This window comes from Aphelocoma coerulescens, chromosome 4, assembly GCF_041296385.1.
Source record: "Aphelocoma coerulescens isolate FSJ_1873_10779 chromosome 4, UR_Acoe_1.0, whole genome shotgun sequence".
In the NCBI taxonomy this organism is placed as follows: Eukaryota; Metazoa; Chordata; class Aves; order Passeriformes; family Corvidae; genus Aphelocoma; species Aphelocoma coerulescens.
In genome coordinates, this window is record NC_091017.1 from 3,928,843 (window position 1) to 3,948,142 (window position 19,300).

The following is a 19,300-nucleotide window of genomic DNA, read 5'->3' on the forward strand; positions in this document are numbered from 1 at the left end:
TTCAGGTTTGAAGATTACTGTGGGGTGTGTGCCAGGGCAAGGGCTGCCATTCCTGCCAGGGCACTTGGGCCAGGACACTCCTGGAGATGGCTGGGGCCTTGCCAGAGTAGCCAAGTGCTTTTGGAGGGAGAAGGGAGCACAGAGTACTGAGAATTGTTTTCTGCATGGTTGTTATTATTGACCACTGGACAATATATAATATATATATTATATCTATAAATACAGAAGGAAAAGACGGTTTATTCAAGCATCCATTCTGATCGTGACATCAAGTTTTAGTAAAACGTGTGCTGTTTCCAAGGCCTAGTGTAGTTGTTGTTATTGCAGAAGAATTGAGGCCTGAATTCTGGGAACTTCAGGTCATGGATGGGAATGGAGATTCTCTTGCCACTTGCTAAGAGAAAATCCAGCATGGTTGCAATGGGATTGTGCTTCGATTCTTATTTTTTTAGTGTGTATGTGACAAAGTATCTGGAACACATCAGGCACTGTGTAAAGGCAGATTTACATTTAGAAATGTGAGAGTATTAAAATTTTGTACCCAGTTCTAAGTTCAAAATAGTCTCTCCGTAGCTAATTTGCTAAGAGGAAAGCAGTTTCTGGAAGTTCTGTGTCACAAAAGAACACTGTCATATTTATAGGCAGCATTTCCAGAAATAAAACATTTAGCAGCATCTTCACAGGCAGGTAAGAAAAGCCTATTCCTGTTTACAAGATCCTGGTAATGAAGCATGAAGGATAGTGCTTTGAAGCCATCTGTCAAGCACCTTCGTTTTTTTGGTAATTGAAAGTGATTTAATCCATCTCAGAAAAGAAAGGTCCAGCATGTGCTGTAGTTCTTACCCTGTGCTGAAGTGGGAGGGAGCAGTTTCTTGGGGACAGTAAGGAAGGATAGGTGCTCCCTGTGTATGGCCAGAAAGTGCAAATGGAGCCCTGCCTTGTGGCACTAATGGAGTCTGTTAACAAATACAGATCTGTGCTCAAAAAGAACCCAAGGGTTGATTTCTGCACTGCATTTCTGTCTCCTGCAAACAGATGTTCATTCTCTAGTAAGTGTAAGGCATTCTCTAGTAAGTGTAAGGCTTTTTTGTACAAGCTACTTCCGACCTTTTTCAGTAGGTCCTTTCTGATTACACTGTGTTACGAAGTTCTCTTTCCCCATTTTCCAGCAGTAACCCCTCTGTTGATGAGAACTGTATTCACTGAAAGTGTAGCATTCCCAAACTTGAGTGCATCACACAGAAGTTGGTATCATTTGCCACTACCACATTGTGTACTTTCATGATCACTGTGTAGAGGTTCTCCCACTCCTTCCAGAGCTCTGGAGATTATAACTGTGACAGGGAAGTGTGTCCCTGCCTGGGAGATGCAGTTACATCAGCTATCCCAGGAAGATTTAGCTGCTAGTAAAGATGTCAGACAAGTCCAGTGAAATGCAGGGTTTTTATCAAGGAAGCTCACTATCAGACCTGCCCACCAAGGCACTAATATCCCTGAGCCACCCACTGTGTGTGAGGTTGCCAACAGAGGGAAAAGAAGTATCTCCAAATTGGTTCTATGACAGGCGAAATAATTATCCCAGGAAAACAAAATAATTTGCAGTTTTAGGAGATTGCCTTCATAACAGAGAGCAAGAAGACTGGTAAATTGAACCCAGTGTGGGGTAAGATTCTATGAAGGTTTCTTTTGTCACGACAAAGGACATTTTGAGGGCTTTTGTCTACTTTCCAGCTTTTGAGCTTATAATTGCTGCTGGAGTCTATTTAACCGTCATCTTTTAAAAAGTAGATGGCACTTAGAGTGAAAAATAAACTTCCATTACAGGTTGTGGGCCTTCTAGACATGGCAGAAGATCAGTGCCATCACAGTATTGATTTCCAACTCCGTTTACTAATTTTGTGATTAAATTAAACCTGAAGAATTGTCAAGTTTTTTCTTTACAGCTACATTTATAAATTTACTGTCCCATTGCACTCTGTTTTCTAGAGGAGCAGTACTTGACCTCAGGCTGGTGATTTTATCAGTGTTACCCTTTCTTGGCTTAACGAAAAGCTTGAGTGACTTTCTGTGTCACAATTCCTCCAAGGAATTTCTTCCCTAGCACCTAATCCGGATCATGCCACAGTTACTTGTAATTAGTATGTATCTAAGTGTAAGTGTGCACTTAGTGTATGTGACTCCTGGCTTTTCTTTTCCTTAACATAGTTTCTACTTCAAAAGAAACAGTTTGGTGCATTTTTATGTAGGCCCATAAAAAGAACAATTGGAACCAGCTAATCCCTCTTTGTTTCTTCCATCTTTATGCAGAAAACAGCTGAACAGTTTAAAACTTAGTTGAAAAATTATATCTAAGACAACTTACATGCCGGGCTTCAGCCAAAAATACTTTTTTCAGCCAAATTGTCAAATCCTCTGAAAGAGCATTTATAATGGAATTGCTGATGCAACCTTTATTATAGGGATATGAATAGCTATAATGAAGGCTTCAGCTGATGTTCTGGCAAGCCTACTGCTAAAAATTATTCTGAATTTATCTGGCATTCAGAAAATGCTTGAAGTGGCCAAAATGTTTACACCATCATTATCATTTTGACAATATCTCCTTTATCCCGAAGGAAGTCAGTGATGAACAAATTGAAGCAGTGTGCGAGATGTGCGTATTTAGCATCTGTTCCTCATTCTCTTGGCAGCATTGTTTGATTTGAGGAAACCAGGGCCAAGGGCTCAACCACCAACTTGCAAGCAGTTGTGTTGAATCAGCCATTACTGCCTATTGTGTCATTAAAGTATATTAGTGAGCAGCATTCTGCTTTTCGTAATGATTTGATTTTGGTTTGTAATCTGGAAATGTTTGCCTTGAACAAGAGTGTTCAGTTCGGTGGGGGAGCACTTTGAAGTTTCATGTCTTTCCTCTGGTTTTTCCATACCAGCTTTTTGCACAGTTTTGAAACGCCATTCATTCAATTAGTTTTTAGAGAAGTCATCCAAAGCTTTGTTAATTCTGGGCTAATTACAGATGCAGCATTTTCCTGGGAGTGTGTGACTTCAGCCTCCCCAAATAGATCCAGGTAGATATCCGAGGAAAGAAGTGGAATCTCTTTTGTCAGCTTTCTTTTTTGTACTAGTATATTTTCACGTGATAAAATAGTCCAGTTCCTCTACTTCTAGTGGTTTGGCTACTTGTGGGATTGCACTGATTAATCAAGTTTGAGTGCTGGACTGATTGTATTAAAGTCTTGTTCAGGGAGCTATCAAGTGAATTAAACCTGTCCAGTATTGACTTCCCTTAAACTGAGAAGGGCTTGACATACTAAATCAATATAAACCAAATTTAAAATTATTTAAATGGGTGCATAGAAGTGTTTGCACTAGTATAATGAAATAACCTCTAAAACACAGTTTAGACAAGTTCAATTTAGTGCAACTCAGGCTTCTGGCTGCATTTTCTAAGGATTTCAATGTTGATGGCAGGAAACTATGCGAAAAAGATTCTACATGAAATTTCTTGAAAGGTATATATCTTAAAAAAACAATTTTCTGTCATAGAATTTTCATAGAGCAAATGTTGGGATTTCTATTTGAACATTTTGGAAATGCCAAAAGAAAAAGAAAAGTCATAGCATCATCTAGGAAGGGTTTTTAAATGAAATAAATGGTTTTGTTAAATTTCAGCTGCACATGCTGGTTTGTGTCACTTGTATATAATTCTGTAAATTTTATGAAGTCTTCATTTCTCCCTTTTTACTTTGAAAAATATGGCAAAGGAAATTGAGACTGAACCAAAAATTATTACTTTGGTTGGAAGGCTTTAAATTTGAGGAGTTTTGCTACCTACTCAATTTGCTGATATATTGGTTTTAACAAAACTTCTGTCTCAGTGCAGCTGGAGCACTGTCCCAGAAAGGGGGAGTCTCTCGTTTATTTTCTGTTTGTCATCAAATTCAAAGCAGAAGGTTGGGATTTTTTAATTCAAAACCGTTCTGAATGAGATGGAGAAATATTTGAAGTTTGTCCTGTACAATTCTCTATGAGGAAGAAATCTTGGTACATCTTCACATGTTCAGCAATTAAAGAGTCTGATGTTTCAATCAGTCAAAAAATTTTCATTAATGGGATTGAAAAGTTTGACTCTAGGAATGAGGAATAAGAGAATATCCTGGAATGAGGGATGCTGCTGTGAAGTGAGGTTCCTCTGTTGATGTATTCTGCCAGCAAGACCTAATTTGCTCTGGAGTTTTCTTGAGTTGTTCAGACTGCACTTATTCAGCACCAGTTTCTTGTTTTGCCAGGTTACTGTTTTCATTCCTTCCTCCCCAAGCAATTGGGTGGCTTTGGTCTGAACTTTGTGACTATTTATGAGAAAACTGGAAGTTAAAGGTACACTGGGTAACCCCAGTATCTTCTTCAGGGGCAAACACGGCTTAGAGAGGGAATCTCTTGTTTTGAACAACAATAAAGCCCCAAAATTGGCTCTTGCTGATGGTACTTGGCTCAGTTACAGCTCATTGCAAGCTTAACTGATAGTAGGTCCTTTCTCAGTGTGAGATTTCATTTTCTTCTAGGTAGCTGGCTGTGCTCGGTGTCAGCACACATAAACCAGCCTGGCAGTACTGGGCTCCACACTGAGCTGGGAAAGCACCCCCTGGGAAGGGAGAAGAAAACCTCTTCTTAGCATCCTGTCCACTGTAGGATTGTGCAGCACTGTCATCCCCTTCAAGCCTGAGCTCATACATTATGGATGTTGATCCACAGGGTGTCTTATAATTCAAAGTGAAGAAGCTGAGGTACACCATGAGAGCAGGAGAGAGCTGGAGAGCCATTCAAAATACTGCCAGATTAATAAACCACCCAAATTACATGGGATTAATCAAAACACCTCTGACACAATCCAGCCCATTGAGCCAGCTAGAGGAACACTTTCACCTGTTTGAGGGAGACTTCCTCTGCAGAAACAGCTAAAACCAGCCACCAAGTACTTCACAGGCTTCCAGGATTCAGTCCTTTCTGGGTCAGGCATTAACTTTGTCCTGGAAGCCAAGGAAAAAATCTTCCCCTCCCTCTGCCACCACTAACATATGTGGGAGCTGTGGGAACGCTGATGAAGGTGAGATCCATAAACATATCCAGGTACAATTCCATGAAACACCAGCTGGCAGCCAAATGGGAGTGAGGATTTAGCAGGTGATAAATGGCAGATGAGCACACGCTGTCTTTGATCAAAGATTACTGTGGGTGTCACAGAACAGCTGCCAGTCTGACAATGGAAGGGGGGAGCAGGAGCTCAGCTTTCCAGGGGAAACAGTTCCAGCTCCTGAGACTGCAGAGCACCACGAGCAATAAAGCTGTTACATTTGTTGGCCGTCCATGGAAGGGGCTGGGAAGGAGCAGCCAGTCCATGCAGAGGAGGTTGCCTGTTCATCTCCCCCTAATGCACCCAGAAGGCTCTGGAGCACTTCCTTAAAAAGTCATAAAGATCCACAGTCATACTCGGTGCAAGTGAATTCACAACCATGGTTACCTCAGAACATTCTGGGAAGGTTTCATGCCAATGGCTGGTCCTGGACCAGCCTCCTCACTGGTGGTTATTAACACTACTGCTTGTGTTATGTGTGTTATTCTGTAAATTGGTTCAATTATTTAAGTTAATGAATAAGTTGAGTAACGCCAAATAAAATATTCTTCGAGAGGACAACTAGAAGGAAAAGTGAGGCAATTCTTTGCTTGTTTGAAAAGCGTTCACCAAAATAAATAGTCATATGGAAAAAACCCAAAGTGTTGTGATTTTTAATCAGATTGGAAAAAAAATCTGAAAATATATTTCAAAAATTGTTTTAGAAATATTTCACATTTGTAAATTTGGGAAAAAAACCCCACTGACTAAACAAAGCTTTGGTTGGCCAGAGAAAACGTCAAGGTTTTTTTTTCTGTGAGAAAACAAAAAAGTTTTGCTTCGAGTGACCTGAAGTGATCTTTTTAATGGCAGGAGGTGCAGTTATTTACATGACTCAGCCTGTCACTCAGCTGAATTGACAAAGATCACAAGTTGTGACAATTTCTGGGTCGGCTCTAGCCTTCTATCAATTTTGTAGCTAATATACATTGACAGCAAGCACACTTGGGTACAGTGGTAATTGGGCATCTTGTGAATACTTAATGACATTGTTTAATTTGAAATATGTTTTCTCAATTGGTATTCTGATCAGCTCTGCATGGAGGAGGGGAAGCCTGGTTCTGCTCCTCAGCCTGCCCTGGAAAAATAGCATTGGCAGGAACAAATGGGAGCGTTATATCCTGTGTCTTAAAATCCAGGGGAAGCGTGGAATGGGGTCACCAGGAATGCCTGTGGGACATTGACTCCCCACACCCCATACACTGCAAGGCTCAAAACTTCCTCCACCTCTGCAGAACTAACTAAAGACCATTAACATGAAATCCTCTGATTGCAGAGGTATTTTCCCTTTGGGTAAAAAAGAGAGTTTTAATACTTTGTTTCTGGTATATCCATTTTGATGCTAAATCTCATTTGAACTAAATCTTTTGCATTCGCAAAAAAAGTCTTTCATAAAACTCTATTGCACATGACTGTGTAACTGTCTCATCAAACCAGCAGCGCTTCTCTCTACAATAGTGCTTTTGCTAATTGATTCTCTTTTAAAAATCGTAAAAATTATTGAATTTGAATTAATTTTTCAAAAACCTTTAGGAAAATACTTTTGAAGGATGAAATATTCCCCTAATGTACCTCCTATCATATGATTCACTGTGGTGGAATTATCCACGTGTAATTTAGGGCAAAATTGAGCCCTCAGTGAGCAGGTGGACTTAAGCCTGACTTTAGAAATGATAGATGCATTCAACAGCAATAGCTGTAGCTCATTATATCATCTGAAATGTGTTTTAGTCACATAAAGTATTTAATTTAAATAATTCTAGCACTTGTGATAGACAGAAGCAGGGAGGATGGCCTCAAATATTAACAGTTTCATTATTCTTTAAGCTGCCAGTCATTAGCTAACTTCTCCCTTGTTAATAGTAATGGTTGCATGAATCTGTGCTGAATAATGGATTGAAGGTTTTCCCCACCAGCAGGCAGGCCAGTGGGCAATTATAATTTTAAAAGCAGGTTAGTAAAATTATATTTGGGGAGCTATAAAAGCAGTTTAAATGGAGCTTGAGCTGTCCTGAGATGCTTTATTAGGCAAAGGATGTTGACAGTAGTAGGACTTGATCTTCACCACATGCCTGAAGCTTGGAAATTGTAGACTTTATAAAAATAATGTTTAACATCTGATTTATCTACAGAGCTGCGGGAAGACAAAGAAATAAGAATGTAATACTTCTTTTTATTTTCTTTTTATCAGCATCTTTCTGCCAAAAGGAAGATTGCCAACATGCCAGCTGAGAGAAGGTAAGAGAGGCAGAGCCAGTGATGCAAAATGGGATTGGTGTGTAAGTGAAGGTTGGATTTCTGCATGCACACACACACACGTATGGAATAACTGCAGAGGCAATCTCCTCTTTCAAGAATTCCTCACCAAAGTCATTGCCTGCCTGCCAGGGGAAAAGTGTCTCAAAAATTGATTGTAATTAGAGAGCTAAGTACAGAGCCAGTTCTCCTGACTCCCTTACATGTGCCCTTTCCCCTGACCCTGATAAACACAACCTGGTGTGTTCATCCTCAAAAGGTGGAATCCCGCCAGGATAATGGGCACTTCAGACTGTTTATTGGAAGAACAGGGTTTCTGGGGAATGCACAGCTTTCAGATGGAGTAAGGCAGACTGGAAAATAAGAATAGATGAAAGCTTTAGTGAATCAAAGTGGAGGAAGACCTGGTTGTGCTGTTTAACATTTGATGTGGTTGAGATGTCAACTGGCTTTTGTTTCTTTGCATAATCTTTCATGCAAATAGGAATGTGTCAGCCCCTCTTTGAGGGGCTGGAGCTGTGCTTTGCTGAATTTTGCCCTTGGTGAAGTAAAATGTACAACTTAGGCTAGACAGTTGTTTGTTTGTTTGTTTGGGTTTTTATTTGTCATTGTGAATTCTGCATAAACTCAGTCCTGTGGGAGCTGTTGTAGAAGGTGGTAGTACTCTCAAAACATGACAGCTTTATCCATGATAACAAATACTACCTGAAACTGCTCCTGCAGAGTCCAGAGAAAGATGTGGGGGGTTTTGCTGGCAGACTAATATAGTTACCAAGATCATCAGCAAGGCTCTGTGAGCCCAATAAGATGGAAACACTGTGTAGTATTAGGACAACTTAAATTACTAAGGCTGGTTGGCATTCTATCCAAAACAAGTGAAGATTGATCTTTGGACACAAGCTGTGAGCTGTGTAAAATTGCCTCTGCTAAATATATGCTAATTGGCATACGAATGAGATTTTGTTAATCTTCTGCTTCAATAAGTAGGTAGAGAAAAGCTGGGAGTGTAGTCCTCATTTCTGCCTTATAAGAAAAAAGGGTTGTTATCTTAATAATTTAAATTAGTAAATATGATGCAAATATGTGTTTGTAGATACAGCAAACAATTAGCAACCATTATTTGGTAACAATATACCAAAATATATGTTCCTGCTTTACTGAAGTACTTCTGAGGATTAAAATTGACAGAAACCCACCCAAATTGTACATTTAAGCTGTTAAATGCAGTTTTGTGTTCCCCTGGTTTCTTCAACCATATGGGAAAATTTTCCAAGAAATCCTGTATTCAGTTAGATGGGGTGTTTTGACGTCCTACTGAGGCATAAAATTCAAGCTGTGGAATAAAATTTGAAGCCAAAAAAGGGCTTCCTTCTGCTTTGTTTTTGACTCAATGCAGTATTGCATTTTTTAACTGCGATAATATAAAGAGTAAATCATTGCATTTTTAAGGGCTTAATGGTGCTTCACACTGAGGACAAATCTTTTTGTCTTTAGGGTGCTGAGTACTGTAGCAGGTCATATTTATTAAATTTCAGAAGGAACACAACAATGCAGAACTTGAAAAAAGCAGGATTTCAAAGTGTGTGTGTGTGTGTGTGGACATGAACTGTAATGAGCTGAGCTTTTGATTTTTCCAGGAAACAACAGGCTGAATTCTGGGAGGTGTTTGAGCCTGGATGATTTCTTTCCCTTTGGGCACTACTTTGCATTGGCTGGTGGTGGCCAACAAACCTGTGATTCTCAGAACCTATTCTGGTCTCTGCTTGTGGACCAGGCAGTAAGAGGTGTTATCAAAGGGATCAATCAGCTAAAGCAAAGTCTGTAATATAAGGATCACTGACCTGAGACTTATAATTCTGTTTTACAGAGATATTCTGGGTTTATTTTACACTAATGCAACTTAGTTGCCCTAATGATGAAATGGATAGTACTTTACACAACTTATACATTTTTTAGCACACCTAAGGCAAAGTTCATTAATTATGTCACGAATCACCTTTGTGTAGCTTCAAAGACAGCATACATTATAAAAAATGTTTAATACATGAACATAATGCTCTGTCTTATTAATACTGTGCTCAGTAAAAGGGAAATAATACATTCTAGAGTGCATATGGATGGATGGATTTACATCCAGTGTTACTTTTTTACAGTAGTAAGCATCAAACCCACTCATCCCCTCATGGCAAATGCACTTCTCAAAGGAACTTCTTTTTCCTCTTACAGCAGCCAGAGCTGAGGAATGGCTCATTAAGTGCCCAGCACGCACCATTAGGTAATGCAGGTAGCCCTTCATGCAAGCTTGGGTAATACTCAGACCCCTCACCTTGGCCTTCACTGCTGCCAGGAGGAAAAACATTGCCAAGCATGGCACTGAGCCTAAGGCAGTAAAATCTCTTTGCTTTCATGTCTTTCTAGTCTATATCAAATAACATTTTCATTTTCACTCAAACAGAATTACATTCTTTGGATATACCACCCTGTGCCATTATCTGTTTAGTAGAGAAGTTTGTGCCCTAGAGAAAAAACTTTCTTCAATAATACATATTTCCTGTCAGAAGTTTCCCACCCTGCAGGGCAGGTGCAGTGCTAAGACTCAGATCACACAAGGGATTGGCAGAGATGCCGAACCCTTCTCTGCATTCCCAGTATGTGAAAAACAGAGCAGCACCTTTCATTCATCACAGGATGTGCCTGGTCCATCATAGCACACCACATTTTTCTTACTATGTAGGCTCAATCTTATGAAAATATGGGTATCTTTTATAAATTACCTGAATTCCTTCCTCTTCTTCCTTGTAAGGAATACAAGAAGTATCTCCTATGCCTCTTAGCAGTTTGCATTAGAAATAGAATAAATTCTGGTGTCTGTGTTTTGTAATCCATCTGTTAAGATGTAGCTTTTAACAGGGGAAAAATAATTTTACTTCTGTTTTACTGTAACTTGCAATTTTTAATGTTATAAATGATGTCCAATTGAAAGCTGGAAGAATGTTTATTTCCAAGTTTGGAGCTGGTGTCTCTAGGAATACTGTGTAGGATCTGTATGCATGGCACCTGCATGAAGAGCATTGATGGATGAAGCTTTGTTAGTGACCCTCAGTATTTGCTAGTTTAGCATGAGCCAGGAGTGGCTCCTTGGCAGGCAGGTGGGCTGGGAGAGGAGCTAGGGATGGGCAGTGCCATGCGGGACCATTGGTAGGGCAGTGTGAGGGTCTTCTGTGAGGAGGCAACTCAGTCCCTCTCTTGGGACCCTCCCTGAGCACAGCCTTGGTGTGGAAGTTCTGGTCTGCCTGTCTCTCCTGCATAACAAAAGAGCATATTTGAAAAAGGCAACAGCAATGAAACCAGGAAACAGCGTAAGCAGCACAGGGCAAAAGGCATTTGCAGGAATGAGGAGTAGCTGGATATGAAGCCCTCGAAAGGAATGTCACCCCTGTGAGCACAGTGTGCTTCCCAGATTGAACTGCGCTGCCTTGAAACAAACTTCACAAACAGAAATTGCAACATAATGAAAACAAACAACCAGAAAATGTTCAGGAAGTCAAAGGATAAATCTTTTGCCCAGGAAAAGTAGCTAATGAAATCAAATATTGTGAAAAACACCTTGCAGAATATGGTTCAGAAAGGTGATTAGAAAGGGCCTATTTTTTTTTTGTAAGGGTGTAAATAAAACAGTTTCTAAAGAGCAGTTTTCTTGGTTCCTATTAAAATGTTCTGCAGCAGATTTGGGAACTGAGGAAATAATAGAAATAGCAAACTGTTCCGTGTTTTCGTGTCCGAGAGAGAGGCTGTTCAGCAGTTATGTCATAGACTGTTCTTCAAAGCAACTTTGAGTTAGCAAGACAATGCTGACAAGTGGTTTTGTTGCTCTATTTTCAGTGTGAAGTAGAATTCAGAGGGTTTTAGACTCAGTTCCCCCAAAGAAATGCATCCCATCCTAAATGGAAATGTGGAATTAAACCTACGATGCTTATATCTGCATCTTATTGTCCATCTGCTTATGCTCTGCTCTGGTACTGAGAGAACAGCTCATGTCTGAAGGCTTATTCTCCAAGCAATTAATTATCCCTCATATTTGTGTAATTGTATTGTCCTACTTGTTGTAATTGAGCTACATATATTTGGCACTAGACTGCTCTATATACCTTTCACTCCCACGGGTGAGCTGTGTAACAAATTGGTGCAGCCCATTTGGAAGCCAGGGAAAGAAATGTGCATGGCTAATGGGTTCCATGATGTATGGGCAGCCTGTGCTGGGCTGCCTTACTGAGTTTCTTGGCTGCACAGAGCTCCTGATAAATGAGCAGCCTGGCCAAGAATGAGGGCAGACAGGAGATGCTAAATAAGTACTAATAGGCTACACAAAGTAGTATGCTCAGCAATGAGGGCTTTTTTCCATAATTCCAGATAGCAAACTGTGTTAGTCATGCTAATCTGATACAGTATTTGTGACTGCCTTGACATTGTCCATTTAAATATTTGGGAAGCTGCTTCTTTCACATCTGCATGTCCAAGTACATTGTGCTGGATTACCTCTAGTCAATTGAACACCATGTTGTCAACTGTAGTTAAAACAAATGTCATGGGCTACTTCATCACTGAGCGACCTGCACTCATTATACAAAAACTGGCATTTATAATTATAAACAGCTCTTTCATGAGGTTGTCTTCAGTTTGTGAGTGACTGAGGGAAGAGTCACATCCCGGCAGCTGTTGCATTCTGGATCTGCTGAGACACCTTCAGCATGTTGTGTTCATTCAGTTCAACCAAACCAACCAATCCTCCTGCATCTGGATACAAGAAACTGCCATTTTACTTTGTGGTGACAGATCCTCAAGGCCGATATCACTTGTTTATATGGCAAAAGCGAGATCGATAAACTCACAGGGAATTCAGAGCTCACACACTGCATTTCCTAGGGAGGATTAGCTGAAAGGAAATGTCTGACAGCTCTGTGTCAGCTTTCACATTGCAGGCTGAAATATTCTTTCTTTCCCTTCACAGTCTGATGGAAATGAGAGATGTTAAACTGCTATTCACTTAAATCTTGGCCAGTCATTTAGAAAGAAGTGTTCCATCAACTCAGTAATTTTATCTGCCTGGAATATCCTAGACCTTTAGTAATTACTTACAAACACATCAGCTTTTCCTGGCAATCAAGTCTAATCTTCAGTTCTACCATCTTTACCCCCAAACCTGCCAATGCATTTCTTAAGCTGGAACCCTGCTAAGGGTTCACAATGTAGATTGATATGAAAGGACCAGAAACTTCCAGAAATGTTTTGTTCCTCTTTGCAGTTTGAATCTTCTTGATAAAGATTGTCCTTGTCAACTTCACCACACTGATAGGTATTTATTGTGCAGTTTTTACTGCTCCAGTGCTTACATGTTCAGGACAGATGTTCCAGGGAATGCAAGGAGAGCCGAGGCTTTCCTAGAAGCCATGAGACAATAGAAATACTAAATTTAGCATGAGGTCTTCCTGCTCTCTTTTCAAAATTCAGAATGATGAAAATCTAAAATTAATAAACTGCAGATGCAAAAAAAAAAGGTTTTGGTTATATTTTGTTATATCACATGGATGAGTTTAGGGCTTTAAGATCTATTTCTAGGCCATAGCTGATGCTCTTCCACTCGTGAAAGTATATTCCCAAGTTGCACAGTCAGTGGCCTTGATCTACCAACATGTGTTTTCCTACCAGTTGCTGGCTTGGAACACTGTGTGCTTTGGCAGAAATAGCAGCCCTCCAGTATTTGAAATGGAACAGCAAGCATAAAACTGGATGTAACTTCCTCCCACAATGGGAATGACCCTTCCTTCCTCCAGATGTGCTTTTACAAATATTGAGTTGGAGTAAATTATTCCTTTTCACTTACAAATTCCAGTTTAAGCTGAGTCCTTTCTAGTTGAACTGGAAGAAACCCTCATAGTAAGATGTAATCATTCTCTTTGTTTTGGTGAAGACAATACCTCTTACCAGCACAAACACACCAAGCTTTGCTTTTAGGCAGGAGGATTTATTTTACTCATTTTGAAGTGGAAGCCAGTAGGTGGTAGACAGCCCTATCTTTTTCTACAAATCTCTGCCGATGCTGTTTTTAAAAACAAAATGAATAAAGGTCCCTTAGGAGATGCAGAGTAAGACAACAAATATTTCCGATTTCTTTGCCTTTTTTTATTTAATAACTGCTGTTTTTAAAATCTGTCACATTGTGTTTATTTTGATGTGCAAGTTTCCACAGTGTCTTGCAAGTTCCTGTACAGGTAAAGGGAGAGAGAACAGGATTCCCTCACTGCAGGCTGGGCTGAATCTTTCTTCTTAAGGCAAAGTGCTTCTGCTGTGTACTGGGGTCGCATCAAGTGCCTGCATCTCCATCTGGCTGAAACAAAAGGGACCATTGTAAGCCAGAGCCAGAAAGGATAACGGGAAAGTGCTGTCCCAGTATTTTCAAGCGTGAAAAGGACATGAAAAAGTACACCAAAAACTCTTACGATTTGGTTTGAGTGGAATTCCAGCCTGCCAAATGTAGGAATCACTTAAGATTGTCAATTAAAAAAAAATGGTAATACTGGCACAAAGATAAACTTATTTCTGAATAACTCCCAGGCTTTCTCTCTTTTTTTTTTTTTTTTGCCTTTTTTTTTTTTTGCTTTAAGGACTTCCTTCATATTTTAGTAGTGAATAAATCTTGAATTAATTCTGTCATAGATGATGGAAAAGCACTTTAGAACATGAAAGAATATTCCACATTCATTTGAAATTCCTCTTAGAAAATCAGTCACAGCATAATTTATCAGAAATATTAGATTATTTGCATTTTATCCAATTTTGGTGAAGTTTTCCATTAATGTGTTTTCTGTGTTTATCCTGGAGATACCATTAATCTGCTAAAAATTTTTTTTTCTGGAAATTAGCCTCTCACGACTTCTTTTTTTTTTTTTTCCCCTCTTTGGTGTGTTTATTTCATGTCCTGTTTTCTAAACATCCCCAGACTTTCAGCCTGCTAACTTAGATATCTTTGGGCAAACCATTTGGCCTCTTTTTCAGTCATCTCCATCTGTTGAGGGGGGACAGTGCTTCCCCATCTCCCTAGGGCTGCATTTAAATGGACTGATGTTCATAAAATCCTTTCAATGCCTCCTGCCCAAAATTCTCCAAGGAAAATCATGGCACAAAGAGCTGTGGATACTGACTACACTTTGAAGAAATTGCAGGCAGCCTCTTTTTGTCTTCTCTCTGTTTACTTTGTTTTTCTGAAATGTTGATGCACTGAAAAGTCAAGCCAGGAAAAATAGGGGGGAAAAAAAAAGCTTTTACTCCTATTTGACATATTTTTGCTGTTGAATTAAAACTTCAGAGAAAATGAAAATAAGAACTTAGATGCTTTAGCTATCTGACCTTTTATCTTTGACTGAGTTCTCAAAAGCATTCATGAAGTAGAGACATTTTATACATTCTTGTGACATGAGCCAAGTGCCACGTGAAAGGACAGGCTGTTCCCATAACACTGGGGTAGGAAGCCTTTACCTAAGTTAAAAGAAACACCTGAACACCCTGTGGCCATGTTATTCTGTAATTATCCGTTCTAGACAAATCACCCTTGCTTTGATAAATAAAAGTACATGGGGAATAGTGGCTTCCCCGGAGGGGATCAAACAGAGAAAGGATTTAGAGATCACAAATGCTTGGGGCACACTGGGAATCCATTATTAAAAGATCCTCTGATACCAGAAGAATCTCAAACTACTGATACCAAAGAATTTTTATGTTCATTAGTGGGGAGCACTTGCAAAGATGGGTTGTGCACTTTTGAACTGGTTCTGACTGACAGGTTCCCCTTTATACAGGGGCATAAAATAGAGAAAACCAGTCTGCCCTTGTATGACAAGCAAGTCACTTCTGAATTCCAAACCTTTTACTTTTGTTCTTGGGCTTGAACTCCTTGGGCTCAGTGCTAATTTTCGTCTTTAGTTTCTGTGCTTTGCCTCCCTTATTTTCAGTGAGTGCCAAGTCTGTCACCACACTTCCTCTGATGTGCTCAGATGTGGAACACCTGTTCTGTGTACCAGCTGCTTATCCTTAATTTCTCTTTCCTCTTAAACACACTTGTACAATAAACTCTCCAAGAGTGAGGCACTGAGAATGAGTCTGTAATGTGCATAAATATGTGTATCTGTCAGTGAATGTTTTTCTGCACACTGCAATTCTAGTGCTTAAGTTCCTTCTTTTGTGGTTATTTTTTGCTTTACACAATATCAGGTTTTGCTACCCTTGTTTGCAGAAACCTCCTGTAACATTATTAATAATGACTTTAATGTACAATTTTTTAAATCTGCTTTTTTGCACCTTGCTGTTCATCGTGTTATTATCTGCATTTTTCCAAAATGGCTCTCCATTTGTAGAGCACAAATCACTCGATGTATGTATGAATTCAAAGGAACAAGTTAAAGATAATTCCTCTTTATCAGCCATTAATAGACATCTCTGTAATGAAAGATGCTGTTGCTGTTTCATGCTGTGGATTGTAGCTGCCATGGCTGATCACTCGGAATGTATGGTACTTTCCTGGAAAAAGAAAAAAAAAAAAAGTGAAAGGTATTTAGTGCTGTGTTCTGCAATGCTGTAAACCTGGGAAGGTGTGGTGGGACACATTATGTGTGAGGTTTCTAACACAGGGAAGCCAACAGATTGAATTTATCTTGCTGTTACTGTTGTACGAATAACAATAATTACCCATTTTTCCTTTCATTAGCTTTGTGATTTTGATAGATACGCTGCTTTTAGAAAGGCACAGACTAAATCTCTGAATTCTGTCTTCTAAAAAATCATCCTCTCTGGGAAAAACTCTTCCAGAGGCCAAGGAAATACTTCATCTGGCAGGTTTTTTGAGTTGGTTTCCTTGTGTTCTTTTCTTAAGAAACTGGTCTCTAATGAGCAGATCTGATTTGAAGTTGCTTCAAGCCTGCACTGGGAAGAGAGAAATTTCTAAGCTCTGGGTCAAAGTTTGAAGGAATTTCCTTTTATCTACACAGAGTCTTGTGTGTGATGATTTCCTTGCACTCTTTCAGAAGCCTGTTACAAACTAACAGTGTCTAAAATAAGGACTGTAGGAATAGACTTGATAAGGATGGAGAAGCTGGATTTTTTGCCAGTCTTGCATCTGAAAATACTTTTTCTTGTTATTTCTTTTCTGTGAAGCGGAGATTTCGAGGTGATGACAGTCTGGGGTTTTATGTGAGCTTTTTCATGGAGCTTACCTTTTCCTGCAGCTGGCTCTCAGCCGTGCATCCCCTGGAGCATGGGAATGAGGCAGTAACAAGCAGTGGGCAGTCAAAGTGTCCTCACTGATATAATTTATTTAAACACCAAGATATCAAACTGCTGCATTGAGATGATCATTGAATAGGCTGAGGACTTTGAAACATGGGAAGGCTGAATAAATAGCTAGTCGATTACTGACTGAAATGGGTGTTTAATTTAGGTGTAATAAAATAATTTAAAACCCAGGTGAGGTCTTACTAGCATAGATTTTATTATGCCTAACTCTTTCAAATAATCTGGTGTTTTTTTCAGCAGCCCCCAACCCCTCTGTGCTTCCTCTGGGTTCCCACAGCATGTGTCTCATGTTAGAGCGTGGCACTCAGTTGCTGAGCACTTGAGTAGAAATGCTGCTGCTGACTTTAATTTTAGAATAAAGCCAAATATTATTGGGGCCTCTCATCATCCTTAGCTCATTTGTTGAAGTGAGCAATGTAAAGCTCTCCTTCACCACTGACATGAGCTTTCCACTTTCTATTTCTTTCAACTGATTTTGGTGAACTCCACCATCTAGATTATGTACAACCCCAGCAACAAAGATTCATTTGGGCAAAAATAGCTTATTTTACTTCACTGACAAAGAATATATTTGAAAATAAAAGTGGTATCTAGGCTGTTAGGCTTTTTCTTTTTTTACTTCTATTCCTTCTTTTTCTTTTTTTTTCTGTATTGTTTTCCTTTTTCTTTCCCTAGAAGAGATGTAGTAAGCTTTTAAAAAGTGTATCTGTGAGCACAATAAGTCACACACTTTTGTTTTATGTTTGCTAAGGAAAAGGTTTATCAGAATGTTTTGTTGATCTCTGTAGATTCATTTTGTGGAGAAAGGCTGCCAAAATGTCAGTCAAAGCTTAAGGCAAAGCCTACAGCAATCCTGATGTATTAAAACAGGGAAAAAAAAAAAAAAAAAGGAGGGTGATGGAAACCCTGATTGATTGAATTACTAGAAAGACTTTTTTTTTTTTGTTCATATTGTTGTGAGATACTGTTGTGCTGGATCTGGCCTAAGAGTCTCACTTGTGGTGTCAGTGCTGAGAGAGGACTATTTGTAAATTGTGCCAGTCCCAGGGTTCATTTGGGATGTTCACCACTGTTCCCAATGCTGACATGGCTCCATGCAAGGGCATCGAAAGGAGCCCCAGTTCCCATGGCCACAGACATTCCTGACATAGATCAGAGCTGCAGGGAGAAGCTCCATCAGCTGTGGAGCTCCAGTGTCCAAGGCAGCCCTGTCAAGTGTTGCTCATCTCTTGGGGCTGATGTTTGAGAAATCTGTGGTGCTCCATTCTCCTTAAGGGTGGGATGTCCCAGTGGTACAGTTAATTTTTGTTGGTGGCATGACTGCACCTACTTTCCTTTTGGAAGGATAGTTGGGATGTGTTATTTATGTCAGGCCCTGTATCAAACCCATGGGCCTCCTCCAGCCCTAGAATTTATGCCGAGCTGTAGGGGAAGAAAGTGTGTATGATGGATGTGCTCGTTCACTCCACTGCTCTTGCAGCTTCTCTTTTTTTGTGACACTTGGTTCACCAAGACCTCATTATCTTGTGTTGCTGAGACATGCAGCCAGTCCCTTGTTTAAGATAACTTAGGCTGCCTCAGACAGCTCGGAGGGAGCAGGAAGTGGAGACCATGGCTTTTGGAGCATAATTACAAGTTCTTGTCCAATTCACTTTGTCACGGTGTCCACCGGAAGGAACACACTGGCTCCACTGTGATGTGCCTGTGATCTGTTGATTGCTATCTTCTCCCCGAGTCAGAAACAGAATCCTCTGATGTTTAGCTTTAGTTGAAGGGGTGTGAAAAATTGATGGCACCAGCAAAATCAAGGCTCTAGTGAAAATCGCTGGTTTCCAGCAAGCATTTGTTAGTGTTTTCTTTTTCACAAATCAAAAACTTTCCCAGATAATGAGAACTGAATTATATATCTTAGGAACTTTTCCATGGCACATGCTAATTGTTTTCTTATCAACTCTGCTAATAATTAGCATGCTAGTAGCCTCTGAATATTTGTGTCAACCACTAGCAGACCACCACGAGTCTCTCTCCCTAGACTGGTAAATAAAGGCAAAAAAAGTGATTTTCTTACTATTTATACCAGTTTTTAAGTGGAAGAGGTTAACTTCTGATTTAGAATTGATTTCAATCCTTTCAGCTTCAAGGGAGACCAGGTTACATGTGTGTTAAGGCAGAGATTTATCTGATAAAACCTGAATAAGGATCTGCGCAGCTCGGTCCCTCTAATTACCCAGCTGATTATTGACCCTGTCATTTAGCAGTCCCAAGCCTGGATGGCCATTCTGTCTTTGGCCTGCCTGGCCTCCTAGTTTTCCTTGCTTGCCTGCTTTTTTTCTACTGCAGTCCAAGCAAAGCCAGAAATCTTTGCTTGTGCCTCTTTTCTCAGAGCCCTCGTTCACAGGAGGAGGATGCACTTACTGATATCCAGCAGCTGTCTTCCTGCTGATATATTGACCGTATTTTAAAATTAATTTCAATGACTGACATAAGACATCTTTTTCCTCCAAATTCTTGGAAATTCCTGTTGGTTAACAA

The 19,300-nt window shown here is 39.8% G+C and overlaps 1 protein-coding gene across 14 annotated transcripts in view; it reads left to right on the forward strand.

Annotated features, from left to right (window-relative positions):
• LOC138109326 (bifunctional heparan sulfate N-deacetylase/N-sulfotransferase 3) overlaps window positions 1-19,300 on the forward strand; it is a 260,842-nt gene that overhangs the window by 146,300 nt on the left and 95,242 nt on the right. For 13 of the 14 annotated variants that reach the window (XR_011150408.1, XR_011150407.1, XM_069012538.1 and 10 more), the window contains one exon: window positions 7,362-7,408. The exons of the other annotated variant lie outside the window; for it this stretch is intronic. The gene's annotated coding sequence lies outside the window, so the exon portion shown is untranslated. The remainder of the gene's footprint in view (window positions 1-7,361; window positions 7,409-19,300) is intronic. 14 annotated transcript variants of the gene reach the window in all.